The sequence below is a fragment of the Aythya ferina genome, assembly GCF_964211825.1.
Source record: "Aythya ferina genome assembly, chromosome: 4".
Taxonomy (NCBI): domain Eukaryota; kingdom Metazoa; phylum Chordata; class Aves; order Anseriformes; family Anatidae; genus Aythya; species Aythya ferina.
In genome coordinates, this window is record NC_140300.1 from 56,071,066 (window position 1) to 56,089,621 (window position 18,556).

At 41.5% G+C, this 18,556-nt stretch overlaps 1 protein-coding gene across 14 annotated transcripts in view; it reads left to right on the plus strand.

Annotated features, from left to right (window-relative positions):
• TENM3 (teneurin transmembrane protein 3) overlaps window positions 1-18,556 on the plus strand; it is a 1,337,386-nt gene that overhangs the window by 1,090,524 nt on the left and 228,306 nt on the right. The window contains exon 1 of one of the 14 annotated variants that reach the window (XM_084518185.1): window positions 8,177-8,249. The exons of the other annotated variants lie outside the window; for them this stretch is intronic. The gene's annotated coding sequence lies outside the window, so the exon portion shown is untranslated. Of the gene's footprint in view, window positions 1-8,176; window positions 8,250-18,556 lie in introns of those variants that run through there. 14 annotated transcript variants of the gene reach the window in all.

Genomic DNA, 18,556 nt, shown 5'->3' on the forward strand with positions numbered 1-18,556 from the left:
ATTTACGTTTTCATTTTACATGCTTTGCTCTTAAAACATAAGCACGTGGTATGTGGGAAGAAGAGGAGGAAAATTAACTTGCCCATGACTTGTGCTGATTCATCATCACTCTAAAATGTTCTGTGTCATGCCACCAGCTTTTCTGTGTCCTCAGTCTATACATGCTGTATTTAGTGTCTTTATTTTCCTTGAGAAATAGCATTTATGCCCAATGTCCAAGCACTTGCTCACATTTTAAGAGCTCTTGTATGAGAGAATTCAGCCAGCCTTTGAGTTCCTTCTATTGACAGATAATACCAGAGCCTGCAAACCTGGCAGTGATCGTGGGAAGGGTTTTACTGAAATGTGTTGTTAGTGAAATCATTTAGATGATGGAATTAGGAAATGACAGTGATGAAGTTGGCTGCTGTGAAAACAGCAAAAGAACAGAACTGAACTCGGTGATCTCTGGAGCTGTTTTACACAGGTAGGTTTGTGGCAGTCTGACATCAGTGCACCGGAGTGCTGAGCAAATAAATGGAGTACTGGGATGTGGCAGTGGGAAGAAGGACTTCAGGGACTATTACATGTGATAAAGTCTGTGTAATATATCGTATTCTGGAGATGTGTGACAGCCTTGCTTGAAATAAGCTGAGCCCAAGTGGTGAGTGTAAGACCTGCAGTACAGAGGCCTGGCTCTGCATGTGAGCACAAGGTGAACGGGCTCACTGAAACGTAGCAAGTGCATCAAAAACTCCTGAATTATGGATAAAAGGAAGGAAGAAATATCTTCTTCTCCTTCCTCCCCTTTTAAGTAAACAGTAACCTTAAGTTCTTCAGTGCCTACACCCTATTTATGAATTTGTCACATCTGCTAGTATTGAGTAAAATTATTTTACTAGCAGTTGGGCATGTTGGCAAATGTTAAGACTGTTGGGTGAATGTGGAAAATGATCACCTGCTGTCTAGGAGAATTAATATCTAACAAATCAACTCAAGGTGTGCCATAAATGCAATTCTAGATGCACTACAGCACTCAGTTTTGTGCCTAACAGCCCACCTATCACCAGGCATTCATCATCTGCCTGGAAACACACCACAGGAGGGAGGTTTGTTAATGTGGGCAGTTCTGAGTGTATATAAAGTATAGAAAACCTGTTCTTATGGTTTACAAACACCTTCTCTTTATTTATTTATTTATTTTTCTGGAAAAGGGAATAAGGTATCACATTAGCAATGATTTTTTTTCCTTTTTTTTTTTTTTTTTTTTGCAATTAGCGTCCAACTTAATGTTTTGGAAAACATTTATTTTAAACATATAGTTTTTATAACCATTTCATATATGTATATATATATTACTCACAAGGATGTGGCTCAGACCAGGCATCAGAATAGTGTGGAATATTATTTATGCCACCTTTCGAAGGCAATAAATGTCATACAAGCATACACAAGTGCAGATATAGTAGTCTTAGATGAATGCTCTCAAACTGTATGTTAGAAATCTGTTTGACAGACTTACTCAAAGGATGAAACTTTTTTCTGATCTTGCCAGAGAAACAACTGTGTAAAAAGAAAATGTGCTCTGGTCATTTGGTTGGTTGGTTTGGGTTTTGTTTTGTATTTCTGTTTCTTTTTTATATTGTTTTCTTTTTAAAGAGTTACAATGTAAGAGGAGGGAGAATATGCTGTAATTAGGAGAAAAGAAACAGCTTCTTTTTACTTAGAAAAAAAGGAAATTTTGAACCAAAATGATACAGTGATTTTTTCTGTTATCTACACTTTACTAAAAACTCAACACAAGATGAAGGACAGCAGCAGCTGAACACACAATCCCAACCACATAGTTTCTGTTATGATCAGTATAATGCTTGTTCCAAGAAATATGTGAAATATTTTCTGTGAGAATCACAAGGACATTGATCTTGTGTGTGTGTGTGCCTCTTTTAAAAATACCTTTATAAAGATTCATTTTGGAGAAGTACCTTGAACTTTTTTTTTAATGAGATGATCAGAATACTTTAAAGTTAAACTTTCTGGAGATATGAGATGCCAGCCTCATCATTAACAAGAATAAAGTGTTTTTTTCTTTGTTCTCTTATACCGATAGGATTGCTCTGTTGGTGGTCTTTACCAATTCTCAGAGATTTACAATACGGATTTTTTTTTCACAAAAGCCAATTCTCTTTGTCAGACCTCTATACAAAAATATTTTATGCTAAATAGATTGTTTCAAGCAGCCTGCGCCTACCGTGTTTGTTATGAGATGTCGTGTATGTCATGTGTTTACACGCCAAATTGATCTTCTTTGGAGTTACTCCTTTGTCTCTTTCATTTGCAAGGAATATATTCACCTTCTTCTTTCTATCAAAAGTGTAAATTTTTAATTAAAAATAATAATAATCCCGTAATCCAGAGGGATTTAGAGCTGTGGACTCGAGTATTAAACGTAAATCAGAACTTTGTCAGTTGGAAGCTGCTTATTATGAAGATTAGACACTCGGGCTCCAGTTCGGAGCATTAGCTGTGCAAGCAACTGTTTCTTTGCCTTCTTTTCCAGATGAAAGCCAGTGAGTAGCAGCTGCTGATAGAGGTCTCTGAAAAAAAAATAATATAGGAAAGTAAGAAAAATTAAGAAGAGAAGGTGTTGCAACTATGTCTGTAATAGTTTTCAGGGTTGTGGAGTGTGATGGTGCATTGAAGTGCATCTCACAAGATAAAAAGAGAAGCCAAATTCACAGTGAGTCCAGTTTGAAGAGAGGTTTAAGGCCTGGATTATATTTGGATTTTTCTTACTTCAGTGAAGGGTTTAAAATTTTTTCCTAAAATACTGTTGTCTTTTAAGGTTAGGTAAAATGACCTGAAAGCATTACTTTCTATTGCTTCATCTTGCTTCTGCATAGCAGTTGTTCTGAAACAAGTGAGATTAGCCACTTGGCTCTTTTTTTTTTTCTTTCTTTTCTTTTTTTTTTTTTTCCCCCAGTGTAGCTATTTCTTTCACAGAGTTCATTGGTACATATCATCTAATCCCCCAGAATTTTTGTGAACATCTCCCCCTCATCATCACTTAGCTGTACACTAAGATAAGGAAAGCATGTATGCGGTGTGTTTTTCAAAAACTCTATTAATCATTCAAAGTATATGTGCCCTTTTCCTCTGTAGTCTACTGACTGACTGGTACTTTAAGCATTCGAACCTAGAAACACAATGGTAAAAAAGTAACTGAGACTATATATGTGACTAGAAACTATGTATGTGAAAAGTATTCAATATCTTTGTCTTCAATAACTTAGTTTTTTGAGTTCAAGATACCTGATTGTGTAATAATTGTAAATTTATATTTTCCCATCATTTTATTTATGACGGGAATTATTTTAGAGTGACTTTTAAGCAGGGCATTGTACCAATAGATAGCAAAATTCGAAGTAGTGTTATACAAGAAATATTTTGCATTTTTTTTACCTTGCCAGATACTGCGTTGAGCTTGCTGCAGAGAGTAGAGGAATATTATTTACTTTACTATATTCATATACAGCTCTCTAAAATCACATTGCTAACATACACAGAGTGGTTTTACATTACTTCTTAGGAAAAAAGTCACAGGTTGCCCACTTACATTCAAAAAAGTGTCTCGATTGATTCAACCATTTTGTGAAAGTACTGTATTTTTGCGATAACTCTTGCTGTATCTCAGTTTCATCCACTTACTCACAATTTCCACTTGTATTTTCAGTGCAATGCAAATCTGAAAATGCAAAATCCTTAATACATTCTTGGGAGAGGTTATAAAAAATGGTTAGGCTTTTTCTGTGTTAAGAGGGTAAAAAAAAATAAAAAAATTAGTGTTTTCAGGTACGAACACTGAATCTGTGATCTCATCATCATCTTAGTCTGTTCTCATTTAAACCATGGTAATTATTGCATGAAATATGTCTCATCTTAATGGCTTATCTTACTTGCAAGAAAAAAAATCTAGTCCATTTAGTGGACTGTTGAAGTGCTTAAGAACTGTAAGACATTATATATGTAAATACATTTGTGCACATGCTTTCTTATGGTAACACATGCTACTAATCCTGTGAGTAGCCTAAAACTATTATTTCTACATGATACATTTCCAGGAAGAACTGGAAAACTAAGTTATAAATATTTGACTCAATGAAGTCTGTTTTGTACAACAGACTTGAGAATCTATGTCGCTGTTATATATGATACCTTATCTGACAAAAAAAAAAAATCTTAGGCAGTGTTTAAATTCCATAGCTTAGTGCCCTCCTTTTTGTAGGGCTGTAAGAAAAACAGGCTCAAAAGTGATGTACTGATGCCGTGCAGTTCCAGCTTCTAGGTAGGTCCGCCATCCATACTTGTTTGTAACGCGCATGCAGAGAATAGTGTTTCTGTAAAGTACGTGCGGCATCTCAGTACAAGCAGCTGCAAAGCTTATTAACTATTCATGATAGGATGTCTTCACAGGGCACTTAGGCTACTACTGTTCAAATAGGCGAATTAGTATTTGGCTAAAAAGGTGCTTGTTTCCTTTTAATAAAAGTCACCGGTCATCATTAATGCTGATAAATAGCTGAAATTTTTATCTTGATGATGAGCAGCAGAAAGGTTCAGCAATTAGGACAGGAAGACTGGCATCAGGTTTTCCGTCTCCCAGGATGCTGCTTTAGCAGTATTGACAAGTCAGCTCTGTGCCTCTCATTTGCCACGTTAAACTGGGCGTAGCAGTGCTTTCTGCTTTGGCATGACAGTGCTCAGGCAAGATCCTAGTTAGGACTGAACATTAGGTATGGGGCAAGGAGCCTGGCTGCTCCTGTCTGGGATTCTCTAGTCAAGTGCCTGCTACCCAGAGCGGCTGCGGTGGCACCTCTCCAGTCCTTCCCTGGTGCCAGCTGGGAGTGATGGAGTTGCTGACATTTTGGCTCTCTGTGATAGTACTCGTCTTTAACAGAGGGGGAGGTTGCTTGTCTGTTACTACTTGTACATTCCCGAAAACCGAGACAGATTAAAATGCAAATATAAAAGTAATCGTGGTGACCAGGCTGCTGTAACTCTCCCTCCGCAGCCGAATCCAACCCAGCCAATTTTAGAGCTAAAACAAAGCCTCGCCTCCAGAAACTAACCACATTCACAATTCTCCCCAGTTTTCATGCACTCTGGAAAAATATGAACTATGCAACATGCTATGAAGGCCATAAAATTTGAGCTCTTCTGGATCAGGGAAGAGGAATCAGTTCCAAAAGCTTTGAGTTCCCACAAAGAACATCCTGTTAGCAGTTCCTCTTTCTTTTATACCAGCAAGGCCCCGGCTCAGTTGTTTTCACTGATCTAAATTGTGGCAATATGACAGAGAGAGTGAGAGAGAGAAAGAGAAATTCTTTCACATATGTCAGGGCCAGCTGTGCAGTACCTTTCAGTCCTGTAAAAAAAGGTAAGTTTTCAGGTGACCCTGCCAGTGACCTGAAAAGGCCACTGTGACTTGAGTTCAGCAGGGGATGAGTCTCTGTTGCCCGTGCAATGCAGCTTCCAGTCAGGAGAGTCAAAGAGGCTGCGGTGGTGATAAATGTACCTGTAGATAGCTGCATGGATTAACATGACTCTAATTTATTCCACATTAAGAAAAAGGGCTATAATGAGTTATTAATAAAGAAAGACTAAAAATGGGTTCAAATTCAGTGGTTAATGCTCTTCATAATTTACTGGAGTAATCCTTCTGACCAAGCTACTTCCAAAAAAAAAAAAATGTTTCTCTCTTTTTCCTGTGAATGAAACACGTCTGCTGTTCCTCCCCACCTACCGCAAGGTTGTGTTTGATCTTTCTACTGTTTGGGCGTGAGCAACATTGGCATCAAGTGCGATATCTGTGCTGGAGTTTGCTTCACCCACACAGTTGCCTCCTCCATATAAATGTTTTCCTAAGCAGAAACCCATGTTCCAGATGCCTTTAGTATTGCACTTAATAGATACCATAAATGATTTGTGCTGCCATTAGTGGACCGGTGGAATCGCAGCACAAGGAGCATCCTCCGCTGCATCTGGCTGGAAGTGGAGAGAAGGGGATCTGCTGCAGAGACATCTGAGTCTCTTCCTGGACGGGGAGATCAGGGACGGCCAGGTGAAGGAAGAAGGGTGGCACTGGCTTTATTAGCAGAGGCAGGATGCTACTTTTTCGATAGGCTGCAATGCTATTGAATGTACAGTTGTACATATTGGTAGGAAAATGGTACAGAACATACAGGTTGGTCGTCACAAGGCACCTTTCTTTTTGAAAGGATTGTTTGAAGTACCTCAAGTCTGCGTGGCATCTGGCTGTTGGAAGACCCCGTGTCCTGCTTCCTGCACAAGTCCCTGACAGTCTTTTGGATTGAGGGTGCAAGTACAGGCATCCTCTGATGGATGTGATTCTCAGATGAGGTTTAGACTTCTGCCTGAGCCGATGCCAAGCACCGAGTTCTCATTGCTCTTTCTTTCAAGATCTGTAGGGCTATATGCCTGAATTAATTACCTGTTTAGTAGATTTCTTTAATGACAGAAAATGCTTATCTGTAGGTACTCCATTCAGGCGGTTTGGAAAATAGTATTTTCGTGATCTAATACCTCATTTATTACAGCTGGACCTCTTGGAAGAGGCACAGAGAGTGTGAGTGTTGCCGTGGCCTTGCTAGAGACTTGCTTCCTTAACTGGCTCTGTTCGTTCGTGATTTCATCTCGTACCTCTCTCCTTGGCCAGTGCTGCAGCTCTCACAGATGTGAGAGCCTGTCCAGAACGTGAACTGCAAAAAGCTTCCAATTTTCAGCACGAGCCCCTGAAGTCTGAGCAAAGTGTAAGTCAACGGTGAAAGTATTACAGTTTTTGCTTTGTGCTAAGTCAAAGGGCACGTAGTCTGTTGCGCCTCTGACTGAAGGGCTTCAGTTCAACGTAGTGTTAGTGCTGTTGTGCATTTTCTCAGGATTTTTCCCCATTGTCAGCCAAGACTGCCATCATCAGGACTTGGCTCCTTAGCTCATTATTTTCCCCCATTTCACAGAATAATACTGTTTCAGTCTGTGTAGTCTGTGTTTCTCTTGGAAGTTGCAAGTGAGCACGTGGAAGTCCTAAAATTGTATAAGCTTTTTTTTTTTTTTTTTTAATATTATGGAATTTCTTATGAATAATACATCTAGAAACATGCGCTTTCATTGCAGCGTTCTACATAACATTGCTGAAACATAAATCTGGAAAGGTATCATTTTCCCTGGGGGCATTTTGTAGTCATTAACAATATCTCGACCAGCTTTTGGCAAAATGCAGCTTTTGTGTAGCTGCTGGGCTCACTTGGACCGTGTTGGGGACGGATTTTGTGCTCGGGTGAGGAGAGCGCAGGCTAGTCAGCACCAGCAAAGGTCCGAGAGGTCTGAGAGGCGTTGTGGGAGCTGCTGCGTAGCAGTGTGCCTCCTAAGCCAAGCCAGAAACAGGCTGTGTGTGCGCGGTGATGCTGAGGGTAACGCCGGGGCCAGCGTTCCCGCGAAGGCTTTCAAGGAGCTGGGTGTTGCGCAGGGGGGGCAACGCAATAACTCATCTCCTTTTCTCCCGGCTCTTGGGCTGACGGTAGGGGCACTCACTTCAGTGCGGTTACCAGCCGGCAGTGTAGGATCTCCTGTGCCGAGCACCGGCTGCTTTTGCAGCGCGGGTTTCGCCGTGGCTGCCCGCAGCACCTGGGGGAGCGGGGGTGAGTACAGCCAGCACCGCAGGCGGGACGTGCCCGCTGCCAGCAGGCCCCAGCCCCGAGCCTTTCATTTTATCCCATTGATTGAACGGCTCAGCGGGCGGGTGAGGGAGAAACTCGCAAAGTGGGCGACGGAGGGGTTTGGGGGTGTGCGTTCAGGCTGAAGGGCAGGTGCAGCGGGCTGAGGGGGGGGCGGCTGTGCCTGGGGGGGTGTCTCCGCCGCCCCCTCAGGGCTAGCGGGGCTCGGCGGCGAGCGGCGCCGCGGGGAAGTTTGCGCCTCGGCAACTTTCTGCGCCGGGGGCCGGGGGGAGCGCTGTGGCCGGGCCCCCCCCCAGCTCCTCCGGGGCTCCCCCCGGAGCCGTCCCCGGCCGCGAAAGGGTTACGCGGCGCCAGGCCCAGCCCCTCTCCCCGGCGGGGAGTCGCGGCGGCCGGGCTCAGCCTATCGCGGCGGCGCGGGGCCGCGGGCGAGCGGGGCTCCGCCGGGCGCGGCGCCACAGACGGGGCCGGGCGGCGGCGCGGAGGGAGCCCAGGAGGAGCCCAGGAGGAGCCCAGGAGGAGGTGGGCGCGGGGGTGAGAAGGGAGAGGGGAGAGGGGGGGGGAGCCGGCGCCGAGGGCAGCCCCGGTGCGGAGCCGGCAGCGGAGCCGCCTCGCCCCCAGTGCTCGCCGCGGGTGCGGTGGGGTCGGCTTTAGGGATCGGGGGTGGAGGAGGCGAGAAGTTGTTTTATTATTATTATTATCTTTTAATTATTATTAATAATAATTTTAGTTATTTATTTATTTTTTCTGTAATTTGTACCCGAGGTGTTGCGTCTCGCTGTTGGAGCTAACTCTTATATAATGAAAAAAAAAAAAAAAAGGAAAGAAAATCAACCCAAAACTACCAAGTGTTGCTAATTCCCGTGCCTCGCAGAGAGCCTTCTCTACCTGCTCTGCCGGGAGGCTGGGGGGGGGCTGGAGGGAGGGGGGCTCGCTGCTTCAGAAGTCTGAAAGCAAAAGGGAACTTGAGCACCGGGCAAATGATGCGAACAAAACCGCGACTTTAAAATAAATAAATAAATAAATAAATCGGGCTGGCCGAATTCACAGGGAGCCGTGCAGTGCTTCGTCTGGAGCTCGGCGTGATCTTTGACGTTTGTGCAGGCACCTGAAGGAGAGAAAGGCGAGAGCTGGGTTGGGCTGGGCTGGGCTGGGGCAGCGCGGTGCTGCTGCGAGCGGCCGCATCCCCGCCCGCCCTTCGCGGCCAGCGCAGCCCCTGCTCCGGGCAGCTCCTCAGGCAGAGGTACCGGGCACGCGGCTGTGCCACAGAGTCGGTCCGCAGCCTGGGAGCTTCATGCAATCAGCTTCGTTGCCTAAAGATGGTGTAGCCGAGGATTTGATCCTTTTGCACTGAAGTGGAAATACTTTCAGTAATTGAAAGCAGATTCACGTCTGGAGTTGTGCTAGCCAAGGTTTTCTTTTTTAAAATAAACCTTTTGTTCCCCAGCTTTAAATGTTTGAGCGAGCTATCCGGAGACCTGTTTGTTAATTGCTAGAGTAGACTTTAAGGAAGGATTTGGGGAAAAAAAAAAAAGAAAGAAAGAAAAAAACAACTGAGAAAGGTATGTCAGCAGCTCCGTTTATTTAAAGTCATAATCTCTGTACTCCAGTGCATGAATGTACCGTTGCAGCTTTTGTGCCTGCTACATCTGAGTTTTCCTCTGTTAAATCCCATGAACCTGAATGTGGACTGCCCATCTGCCTGTGGAGCGTGTGGTTTGTTGCTTTGATGGTGGTGGTGGTTTTGCTTTTTTTTAAAAACTGTCTTAGCATATGTTCGCTTTACTTATCCCATTTGCCATTGTTTTAACAGTTTATTAAACAAAAAGATCTGAACTTTGAAGGTTTGAAGGAATAATGATCTACTTCAGTAAACAAACCTGACACTTGAGAGTGGTAGCTCTTCTTTGTTAACTTTGCTCCTGTTTTCTGGCTGTTGCTGTGAAAAGCTGGAGAAACCCTGCCTTCAGATACTTCAACAACAGGGGGGGGCTTAGGATATGAACTACCAAACCCTCAGACAAAGCCTGAGCTGCTTTTGAGCTGTGACCAGCTTTGAAGGTAGAGAACAATAGAGGGAGAGGAAGGGAATCACCTTCCCTCCAAAGCTCCCAGTCTGCAGAATAAATTCACTGAAAATGTGTGGAAAAGTTACTGAAGATGGTTAGTCACCTATCCATTAGTGTTTTAATTGCTTAATAGATGCAAGGAGGTGATTTCCTGATGTTAAATACAGGCTGTCATTAAGATAAGAATGTGTACATTTGCATAATTGCTCTCCATAAACCAGGTTTGTTGCCTTGAACTTCTTGGTGGCGTGCACGTAGCCTTCTTAGGTCACTTTTCCCTGTTTCTCTTAAAAAGAAAACTCTTTTGATATACACCCTAAGAAGTTGAGATGGAAGTATTCGAGTAAGACACGGGAAAGGGAAGGTGCTCAAACCAGGACAGAAAATGTGGCTTTCCATTTTCCATCCATCGCAGTGGGGTTCACGACTGTCAAGTAGCTAACTTGCTAACTACCTCTGAGATGTTACAAAATTTTTGATTAATCGCTCCGCACATAGAAGGAGAATGGCCTAATACATGTCACAATGCAGTGTTTTCTTTCAAGGAGTTATTGAGAGGGTATGTTACAATTTAGCAAACAATATCAACAACGTAACCTTCACAAAAACATACAGTGTTCAGACTTTTTGGCTTATTTGTCATTTGTATTTTCTAACCTTTCCGAGTAGAACTGAAGACACACGATGTAGTACATTCCAGGAGGTATGGATTATTGTTTTTCTTTTGAAGGAAGCCAGCTAAAGTGGTAGCTATTTGAAAATGGCTTTGATGATTAGTGCTATAAAAAAGGTGAAATGTTAGGTATGTGTTCATTTTAAACGTCCACAACAAGAATGTTGCTGAGCACCCCTCAGTGCGTTGTGTAAGCTGACCAACCCAAGCTAAAGACTCTTCTTGAGCTGTATTCTTGCATTTCTAATGTGCACGTACGAAGGTTTAACAGAACTTAGCAACTTACTGGAATGATCTGATAAGCAATTATGAGATCAGACTTCACAACTTCAGTTTCTGGAACTTGTTTGGCATATTAGTTTGCTTTCTGACCTGTACAAGGAAAAAAATAAGGGTCACAAATAGGTACGTATATATGCAATGTAGGCATTTTAGCAGTGATGTGAGAAAATAATATTGCACTTTATTGTTTCACAAATGAGAGAAGTTAGCTTTCCTGTCTTAGAGGCTTCACTCTGTATCAGTTTGAAAGACTGTCTGAAGAGGTAGTTCTATGCATTAAAGAGTAGCAAGGAAGGTTCTGTATGTTCAGTGATTATTGTAGGGACTCGATGCTGTGAGCTGCTGACCTCACTAATGATTGGAAGATTTATGTCTGTTAGGTGTAAACACTTGAAGAGTTTTATACAAAGGAAGAAATCATGATGAAATAACACAGCTATGTTAATAAAAAGCTTCTTCAGTTTTCCGACTGAAGTAATGTAAGCTTTGTGAAAGTTAGGGATGAATGGAAGAAAAATGGCACTTCTGTTCCTTCAGAAAGCTTCACATCTGTTAAACTCTGTATAGACTAGGTAGGTGGCTGAAACATAATGAATGGAAAATAATCACTCACCTTCTTTGCCTAATATTGAAAGAATTGGAAGTGCAGTCATAGAGGAAAACTTCAAAATTCGCTGTGGTAAGAGCAAGCTGTATAGTCTTCTTTTGGGGTTGGCTGGCAGCTGTTCATGGAAATGGAAGTAACTGTTTTGTCTGAACTGCTATAAAGTTAGACGCTTGACAAAACAAACCATTTAAATCTAAGAAACTGGTGGAACTAGGATATCTGGAAACATTATAGCATCCAAGTGGGATGTATATATAGGAAACAAACACAGTGGTTTGGGGTTTTGGTTACAACTGGGTTACAAGTTTGAGAGGTACTTCAGGTTTGCTTTTGGTTTGTTATATGCCCTGGAAGAGATTTTGCCCGCCAGTAGCGTAAGAATAAGTATAAACTTCAGGCATTTGATGTGGTAATCGGTTGTGTTCAAAACGCTGATTTTTGTATTGGGTATTAGAAGGAAAATTTACTGGCAGTTTATATTCTAGTATATTCAGAATTTGGAATTTGATGCTGGTTTGAGAAATCCTTTGGAAAAAGATTTAACCAAACACCTAAACTCTGAAATGTAAAGCAAACCTGTACAACTCAAGGTATTGCAGCCTGAAAAAACAGTAAGGGTAGATATTCTTGGTGTTTCCCAAGATCTGGGTTGTGGTAAAAGTCTGCTTAAATGTGATTAAAAGTTTTCTGCCTGCTCTATTTTCTGTGGCAAAAGAGCAATTTCTGCAGTAGCAGTAAGCTCCCATCTCTAGTATCATGTCAGTAGTGAGTTAGGTGGTTTTATCTTTCTGATACAATTTGCTGTTCTGCCTCTTCCCGGCTCTCACAGAGGATTCAGACCTCTACAGCAGAATTTCTAAAATGCTTAGAAGAGAAAGAGATTTAGAAGGGGAGGAAAAAAAAAAAAAAAAAAAAAAAAAAAAAGGCAAGATTAATCCAAAATAAGAGCTCTTGCATGTGACTACAAAAAGCACATCCAACTGTTTTGCTTGGTTTATCATTCTTTTTATCCTGTTTCAGTTGTTGCGAGTCCAAGTGTGCTATTGACGTGGGTTGTTTTTGTTTTTCTTTTCTTGGTGTGAAGACCAAGTGCTCCGGAGAATGCTGTGGGATGCCAAAATACATATGAATACAAATTGAAGAAGAAAGTAACTGCTGTTATAGATCGGGAGCATTTGGTCATTCTTCATCGTTGTATAAACCATGACAAAACATTACCATCAGCTTCCAAACTGTCCTAACAGATTTTTAAACTATTTCAATTTGCAGCTTTAGTATAGTTGCTGACCACACACAAAGGGAGGGAAAAAAAAAAGAATAGAAATACTTTTATTAGAGCAGGTCTTTGTTTAATTGTGTAGACCTAGTTTTTCATAAACCCAGGTGTAATTGTACCAGCGTATGAATTACAGTCATTTCCCAACCTGCAGAAATTTCTGAGTTGTTAATTTTTGCAGAACGTTTTTCCTCTTAGTCAGAAACTGCGTTAAAGAAAAGACTGTTGTCCAGGGAGTTGTAAAAAGTAGTCTGGAAAGCCTTTTATGCTCTTTCTTTTAAATAAAACAGAATTGCTTTATGTAACAAAGTTAACTTCATCAACCTTTTATAATTATTTAACCATTATTTCATTTTACCCCCTGCTCAAACATTATACATTAATGCAATAGACACCTGGCTGCGCTCTTAAAAGTTTATTTGTCTTTCAATTCCTGTGATAGTAGGGGGCAGTATATCTCCTTAATTATCTTTGTTCAGGGAAATGTTGAAAGGCCAGGGTAGTTAAACAAGGCCATTTGGATTTGCAATAAGGTCGAAGTCAGATGCAAGGAAAGTGGTTAAATGCATTATCATCTTATTGAGCACATCATCAGTAAAGTGACCTTGATGGAGGTGGAAAAAGCCATTTGGCTATTTTATGACAGCCACCTCTCTGCTGCCTTTATCCCTTCCAGAGAGTACTTCAAGTAGAGTTACCATAATCTCCTCGTGTTGCTTTGAAATCTGATTTTTCTTAATTACAGCTAATGAGTTAGAGTCTGAAAATGGAAATGTACTTTTTTTATTATGGCAAACTTTTGTACCTCGAATGTATCCTTCAGCTTGGGTGGTACAGAGATATCTCTAAATGTTGAGGTGACCTTAATTTGATTATTATATATCTGCCTTTAAGAATCTCTTAATGATATCATTGTTTTTTTTTCTGTTCATGCAAGGTTTTATTCTGCTGCTCTTTAAGCTTATTCTAAGTTACTACGAGGCCAGACCAGCCAACTTTCAGCCTTAGCAGCAGGGATGCTATTTGTTTTAGTGTTCGTGTATTTATGTTTTTATAAAGATACTCAAACCATGGGAGGCCTGTGGCTAAGCTGGAAACAAATAGTTTAAAGATGTGTAACTAGTGTTTAAATTCCAGTGTCTCTTATGCTCGGTGATGGCAGTCAATACTGCTGCTGTAAAAGCTCACATAAGTGAAATTTCAGCTATTGTACATTAATTCATGTATTTAATCAAAGTACTCTAAACTGCCCATCCTTCCCTCCCTTCTTTTTAGCTGTCTTTTCTCATTCGAAAATTTCTTTATTTGTTTGGTTTAAAACTACACTGGTTTGGAACAAACAATAAAAGTTTAAATTTATGGCTTTGAAGAGGCCTCCATGCTAGGTGGTAGTTCTTACAGTGCTCTCTGTGCAGGCATTGCCATGATTATTAAGGGAATTTTTAAAACAAATGTACAAAATAAAAGGGAAGGCCATAACATGAAAACTGGATCTAAATTTGAGCACCTTAAGATATAGGTTAATTGGCTGAAGCTCATAGCAGAGCATTAAAAATGACTGGAGGCTAGAGGGAATGATTTATAAGAAAAGATTAAAAGAAATTTTTTTAAGTGTATATATAGCTTAGTCACATGGCAGCTATGCACTGATGGAAGAACCATCTGCAAAATTTTTAAAGACTGTGTGGACTGAGGTGGTGTATCTAGGTGCAAAAATAAAACAAAAATTAAGGACTAAAAAGATCATCCGCACGTCAAGGCACTTTTTGTAATGGTAACAGCCTGGAGGTTATGGAAAATATGTCGGCAGAATTGATGGAAGTCTCATTTTTTGAGAGAGTAAATATTGTTTTATGGCAGACCGTGGGTCTTACACCTTTCATTCTTAACTTTTGATCAGATGTTGCTGTTTTGAAGATAAGTGTACTTACCTTCCACTTTGTCAAAGATGATCTCTTACTCTTCAACGTGTAGGTCATCTCCAAGAAGAGCGCAGGGTTCGTCCTGCCATCACCTCTGTCTCTGGAGTTGGTAAAACTCCTCAGAGTTGTCTCATCACAATTCGTTTTAAACCAGCAACAAAAGCACATTATGCCTTGGGTATGCTGTTAGTTTTCTAGTAGCTTTTACTTCATATTCAGTCGATAAGATTTGAAAGTTGCCAGCTGAGCAACATGTTGGTGTGGTCTTTAGCCCTGACCTGTAGTCACGCTGCGTACTCAGTGTTTAGTTTCAACCTCAGGGAGCCAACCATTTCCCCTTGTAGTATAGGAGTTTTATTTTCTTTCTGTTGAGTTATTCTTGCTCCTTCCTTAGCACTCTCGTGCTACTTACCATGTGTTCTGCCACAGTGGGAAGAGTCTCCGTGCGTACCCATCTGGAACACCAAGCTTTTGAAGGTACACCTGTAGAGCCAGAGGTTGAAAACGTAGTTCTGCCTTCTCCCTCTGTCAAACTTCCTTTTTCATCGGGTAACTCCAAGAAACTTGCCACACAGATACGCCTGTCCACTGTCTTGTAATGATACCAAATCTTAAGATCTCTCCTATCAACTAAGAGACAAGCAGGGAGTTGATGGATATTGTGCTGAAGAGGCTAGCGCTGTTGCTTGACAAGTGTGCCAAAAATCGCTGTCAATATTTGAGTCATTTTCAAAGCCTAGAAGTACCTCAAAGAATTTTTCTTTCCCTCCCCCATCTTCCTCTTCATTTGTTCCCCTCTTGACCATGTTGGTTTATGGAGCCTGGCACGTATTTCATTGCCAGGAGAGTTTCTTCTTAACAGCTGTGCTTTCTCCAAATCACACAGTAAGGTTCATGACATGAAATAAGCATCTTCAGAGCATCTCAAATAGTCTTATTCTGCAAGCCCTACGACTCTTATTTTGTCTGAGATCCCCTGTATTTACCATTTGCTTTTTCCCCTGAGGTCAAGGAATCTCAAACTGACTTTCCAGACAGTTGGTTCCTCTCTGGGTGTAAAAACCTTCTCCCCAGATGATTTTTTCTTTCAGTGCCGTTTGGGTAGTATTTCCAGTTATTCCTCAGCAGCTCTGCCAGCTTTTTCACAGAAGAGACCTGTATATTATTTATCAATTCTCTTTTCTCATTCCTGCCCTCCAGCTTTTACATTACCCCCTCATCCTAGCTCTTTCTACCTAATCCTAATTTACTGCTGATCAGACCCATAGCAGCAGAATCAATTACATGAGGTGAAAAAAAGAATAAAAATAAAAACCTACATCAGACAAACTTATGTTTTTGCCTTTGAGGTAATTGGTTTTGCTCGCAGTGATCTCAGTGAAACCGGGTAGAGCTGAGCTGCTTTATCTTGCTTGTATATTGTCTGCCTTCTGAACAAAGGACAGGAATATCTGCCTTTGTTTCCTGTGGTGCCTGTGTACCCCATAAAAACCAGGTAAGGACTGGGTCTTTGGAGAGCCTGGTTTCTCTCTGCAGCACAGCAGAGTGGGGCTAGAATACAGTCTTTGATTTTTTTTTCTTTCTTTTTTTTTTGTGTGCAATGTTGTATGTGGGTGGAGTTCCCATGCATGTTCTTGTGCTAAACTTGGTAACTGTTAAACCTGTACATGTATGTGATGAACATCAGGGTGTTTACTAAGAAGTATGAGAACGGACTGTGGGCCCTCTCTTAGCAAACAGAATTACCATAGTTCCCTGTAATCAGGTTTATTGGCTACAGTCCATACAGAAATTGTAACCTTTATTAACATAATTCTTAAACTGAGATGTGTTGGTCTGAACCAATGTATGCATGCATGTATGCAGGTTTGCATTTTAACCAGGGAAGGAGTCCCTTGCGCTCAGCTGCCTGATGTTCAAGATGTGTGTAGGGCTGTAATGCAGTGACTTTTTAACATTATAGCTGACCCCTGCCAGAAACTGTTAAGAAGTGTCACAGAATTCAGTAGGTAAAAGACCCTGGATGTCCATAAACCCAGAAGGCTGGCAAAGTGTTATTATGTGAAAAGTTCAGCTCCTCTGTCTTCCTGTTGGGAGCTGTGTGCAGGTGTGGGGCACTGTGCTGCTGGCAGCACCCCAGAGGTGCTCTCTCCTTCCTCAGGTCTCACAAAGCCAAAAAAGTACGGTGGAGGAGGGCAAGGAAAGGAGTAGAGACCAGCCAGCTCTCACTGTAGGGAGTAAAATTAGATTGTGGAAGAAGAGACAGAGGCATAGTCTATGTCTGTACTAAGAAGGAGAACAAGCCAAGGTCCATTTTCTGGCTCTGCTGGCACATGGTGCGAGCATCACGGCAGTGCACATCCCCTTCCACTAAAGGCACGGGGACCTCGCTCATGTCGCATGGACCAGTGACTGTTCCCAGTACACCCTTCCCTGCCTTGGGTGGGGGGGTACTGGGCAGAGTGCCAGTTCTCAGACACCAAGATTAAGGCAGGAAAATCTATCAATTAAAGGTTATTGGTGCTTGTATGCCAGTGCTTGCACTCAGGCTGAAGTGATCCTGTTCCACTGCGCTTCAGGCTCATCGTGGCAGGGAGAAGGAGGAAAGAGCAAAGCAAAGGCTGTTGCAGGGATGCACCCATCTGCTTTAAACAAATTTGAGTTTGTCAAAAGCCATTAACACTTCTCAGCATAACGGTGCAAGCTTAAATATGAATTCATCCTGTAGAAGGGTCTTTTTTTCTTTTTCTTTTCCCACATACCATCCCAGTTAGATCTGGATTTCTTTGTTCTTTCTGTCTTGTTGGAGGTCTTTTCTTGGGCTGTCAGGGAGAGAAACCTTTTCAGTGTGGTCCTGACCTGGAGCAGATGTCCCATTTTACTTACAAGATAACAGTTATCTCAACTTTGCTAACATTTGATGCCACAGATTCACTTGCAGCTTTAGAGACATCCGTATTATGCTTTTGCTTCCAGGTTTCTTTGTCACATCGCTCTTAAATTAGGATCATGAGATCTGTTAAAAAGGAAAAAACAAACAAACAAAGGAAAAAGAAGAAGAAAAAAAAAAAGAAAAAAAAAAGAAAAAAAATACGAACTGCTAGTTCCCCTTTAGCATCCTTTAGCATGCCACTTGCTTGACTGACTGTACATGTATATGTAATTGCCTTCCACATACCATTCCTGCAAGATTCCTGCTCCTGTATCAGTGGAATCAACCTAAAAAAAAAAGTTCAGCTCTGTCTTATTTCCATGTACATTTCCTTGGTTTTGAAATACTTAAAAATATTGTGGCTCATATTAGTGATCATGTTTCACTTCTTGAGATGATTAATTAGCATCAAAAGTTGTTTTGATGTATTTTCTGCTGGGTGTGGATCTGTGCAATACTTGTCTTAGTTGATAGACTCAAGTTCTTCTGCACACATACCATCCTGAAAGTAATAAACCTGTGATATTCCTGAGTATAAATTGCTGCAATTGGATTTGAAGTTGGTTGAAAAAAAATGTGTAAATACTCCCTTTTGGCTACCCATCTGGAGAGCCTAAAGAAATGCACACTACTCCTATGTCAATTATAACTCACACTAAATTGATTCAATATCTCTCTGTGGCAGACAAATGACCTAGCAAGCTTTTCAGTTTGAACGAAGCTACATCTCCTTCTAAACACCTACCATTACTCTGTTCCTAAAAGAAAATGATGCACATAGAAGGCGAGGTTTTGTAAAATAGTGGAATTTGCCAGCTGAGCTATTAATCAGTCATTTACGGCTCCCTCTTTCATTCAAATGCTGCCTCAGACCTCTGATGTAATTCTGCAGACAGAACTTCTGTCTTTGTCACTGATAACTCTGGTTAACTCTTCCCTACCTCAGCAGCATTAAAGCAGGGAAAGAGAAAATATTTATTGACTCGGCATAGCCAAACAGCTAATGGACAATTCACTTTGGCCAGCCTTTAAGATATGTCACATTTTGAGGTGACACAGGGACTTTGT